We start from the raw sequence: 4,061 nt of genomic DNA, 5'->3' as shown, positions 1-4,061 counted from the left end.
AGAAGCTGGAACGTTTGAAATATATGTCCAACAAGTGTCGGATCTTTTGAAATACCTGACCAGCAGAAAGCTGGAACGTTTGAAATACCTGACCAACAAGATGCTGGAACGTTTGAAATATATGACCAACGAGTGTTGGATCTTTTTTGGAATACCTGACCAGCAAAAAGCTGGAACATTTGAAATACCTGACCAGCAAGAAGCTGGAACGTTTGAAATACCTCACTAGCAAGAAGCTGGAACGTTTGAAATACATGTCCAACGAGTGTCGGATCTTTTGGATATATATCAAATTTTTGAGAGACTTAAGTCAGAATTTGGATTTTGTAAAAGTAAAGATTTTGATCAAAGGACTAGATGTAGAACCCCAAATGGGCTTTAATATATGATTGAAGATTTTGAGAAATACCCTAGTGCGAGGACTGGGTTGTAAGAGATGAGTTAACAAAGTGAAATTTTTAGAAAATAAAAGATTCTTTGGTAGAAATTATTGGACCATCATAGTTTAATTGCATGTGGTCGACTTTCAGGATTTTGTCCCCTTGTCTTGAACCGGGGAAGAATAACAAAAAGAAAATACATCATTGAAAGGAGGCATCAGGTTTATCCCTTAACCTGAAAGGGGAGGAAGAATTTTCAAAGTGAATAAACCTGAATTTTTGAATTTTGAAATGGATTAATCGGAAGGCTGGAATTTGGAAGAAGGTCCCGCCTGGCAGTTGGGATTCTTTTAAAAAAAAAAAAAAGAAGAGAGTCTGAGTTGGGACTCGAATCTTCAGAAAATAAAAGATGAAGAGAAACTCGAGTTTTGAAATTTTAAATTTCTAGAGAAATGATTGTTTTTTCAATGCGAGGATTGGATTCAAAAGGAAGTCCTGGTCGGAACTCAAAACTTCGAACGAAAAATAATAAAAGAAAAACCCGAGTTGAAACCCGGTTTTCTAAAGAAATGATTGATTTCCAATGCGAGGATTTGGATTCAGAAGGAAGTCCTGGTCGGAACTCAGAACTTCGAACGAAAAATAATAGAAGAAAACCCAAACTGGAACTCGGATTTCTAAAAAAATGATTGATTTTCCAATGCGAGGATTGGATTCAAAAGGAAGTCCTGGTCGGAACTCAGAACTTCGAACGAAAAATAATAGAAGAAAACCCGAGCTGGAACTCGGATTTCTAAAGAAATGATTGATTTCCAATGCGAGGATTGGATTCAGAAGGAAGTCCTGGTCGGAACTCAGAACTTCGAACGAAAAATAATAGAAGAAAACCCGAGCTGGAACTCGGATTTATAAAGAAATGATTGATTTTCCAATGCGAGGATTGGATTCAAAAGGAAGTCCTGGTCGGAACTCAGAACTTCGAACGAAAAATAATAGAAGAAAACCCGAGCTGGAACTCGAATTTCTAAAGAAATGATTGATTTTCCAATGCGAGGATTGAATTCAAAAGGAAGTCCTGGTCGGAACTCAGAACTTCGAATGAGAGAATAAAGGGAGAAGTCCGAGTGGAAACTCGGGTTTTTGACAAAAAGTTTTTAATCAAGAGATTGAATTTTGAAAATTTGCCAGTGCGAGGACCGGACCTGAGATTGAGAATGACCATTTAGAGGACTAAATTTATTTGCATGCGATCTGATTGCCCCCTTATCTTGACTGGAGAGGAAATAAAATCTGAGATGGAACTGACGAGAAGAGATAGAAATTGTTGGAAGATTTGACAAAAGAGAAGAATCAAAAGAATTTTTATGGAAATTATGTTTGTAAAAGAATTCTCAGAGGTAGCATTGTTGCTCCTATGAGGGGTTTCAGGATTATCCCTTATCCTGAATGGGAAAGGAATAAATTTTGGCCAAAAATTAATAAAAGGCTTGATAAAGAAAAGACAAAATTTGATAAAGAAATAAAATTGGTAAAAAATGGATAAAGAAAAAGATTTAGCAGAGATTAATGAAGCTTAAAAAGAGAAAGACATTCAGGACTATCCCTTATTCTGAAGAAAGAAGGACCTCGTAGGATGAGGTTTCAGGTTTATCCCTTAACCTGAAGGGGGGGAAAAGAAAGAAAAGAAGGAAAAAGAAATACCTCATGAAAAAGAGGCATCAGATTTATCCCTTAACCTGAAAGGGTAAGCAAAGAAGGAGAAAGAAATACCTCATGGAAAAGAGGCATCAGGTTTATCCCTTAACCTGAAAGGGTAGTTTTGAAATAAGAATTAAGAAGAATTAATAAAATGGATGAAAAAATGAATAAAATTGATAAAACTTATAAAGATGGATAAACAAAAGGTTGATAAAAGTTAAGAAAAAGAGTTTGATCCTGCCTGCATGTGGGATCTTTAAAATGAGAAAATCATTTGCGAAAGCTGATCTTTGAAAGAGGATCATTCATGAGAGATCATCATGAGGGTTAAATTTTTTGAAGCAATGATTTGTAAACCAATTTGTAGAAAATATGATCAACACGAGGGTTGATATTTGAATGCAATGATTCAAAATCAATTTTTAGAAAATATGATCAACACAAGGGTTGATCTTTGAATGCAATGTTTTGAAATCAATTTTTAGAAAACATAATCAACACCAGGGTTGATCTTTGAATGCAATGATTTGAAATCAACTTTTTAAAAAATATGATCAGCACAAGGGTTGATGTTTGAATATAATGAAATCAATTTTTTGGAAAATGAGATCAACACAAGGGTTGATCTTTGAAATGCAATGATTCGAAATCAATTTGTAGAAAAATATGATCAACACAAGGATTGATCTTTGAATGTAATGAAATCAAAATTTTGGAAAATGAGATCAACACAAGGGTTGATCTTTGAATGTAATGGTTCGAAACCAATTTTTAGAAAATATGATCAACACAAGGGTTGATCTTTGAATGTAATGATTTGAAATCAATTTATAGAAAAAATATGATCAACACAAGGGTTGATCTTTGAAAAAGGTTGAACTAAAAGAATTTTTTATGATTTTTTGAAAGACTTTCATAGGTAATATCATTTCTCTCATGAATGATGTCAGGATTGTCCCGAATTTTTGAAAAAGAAACTTAATGCCCCAATATAGCAAAAAAAAAGTTTTGAATATCAAAGGTATAAAGAAAATCGACATTTCATTGATAAGAAAAAGTTGATAACAGAACTGAATATTTACAAGTATTTTAACTAAAAAGAAGTCACAAAGACTGGGCTGACTTGCCCCTACAAAGCGACTGACAGAAAGGGATGAAAGCGAAAAACTCTTCGCATTCTCAATTCTCTGATTGATCTGAAAAAGGTCCGGCTGAACCTGCAGGTTGCTCTTCTCCTTCCTCTAGTACCAGAAGCTCTTTATCAATGTAGTCCTGCATAATGTTTTGAGGACGAAGCAGCGCTCCGTGTCATGCCCCCTCGCTCGATGAAATTTGCAAAAGTGATTCTTCCATTTCCCTTTGGTGACAGAGGGATCATCCTGCTTTGGGAGTTTGATCATTTCTTTCTCGAGCAGGTATTGAAGAACTTCTTCGATCGGCTGACCTAAAGGGGTAAGGTGACGATCATAACCCCAACCCTCATGCTTTGCTTTCTTCGGCTTGCTTGACTTCCACTGAGTGCTGACCCCTGTCTGGCAATTGGACTAAGCTTGCATGTTTAGGAGATCCGGATGCTTTTCTCCTTCATTTTTGACAAAGATATTTTTATCAAGGCAGTCTTGAACTATATTCTTGAAGATAAAGCAATGCTCAGTGTCATGCCCTGTTACTCGATGGTATCTGCAGAACTGGTCTATATATTTTTCCATGACTGTGGAAGGGCTGGCGGCTTTTGGGAGCCTGAGTAATCCGCTATACAACATGTATTTGAGGACTTTGTCGAGCGGTTCATCCAAAGGAGTGAAATCTCTACCCTTGCTCCAATCCTTGCGCTCTGGTTCTTCTTGCTTCTTGCCTTTTTGTTGAGGACTGTATTGAAGAGGTCTATCACGGTTTTCACAATATTTCCCAATCTGGCTTTTATGCTCTCTTAAGTTGCTGCCCTGGTTGCCTTGATTGTCGCTCCTGCTGGCTTTGGAATTT

The sequence above is a fragment of the Nuphar pumila genome, chromosome 6, assembly GCF_984573655.1.
Source record: "Nuphar pumila chromosome 6, dmNupPumi1.hap1.1, whole genome shotgun sequence".
Classification (NCBI taxonomy): Eukaryota; Viridiplantae; Streptophyta; class Magnoliopsida; order Nymphaeales; family Nymphaeaceae; genus Nuphar; species Nuphar pumila.
This window is presented reverse-complemented; position numbering follows the sequence as displayed.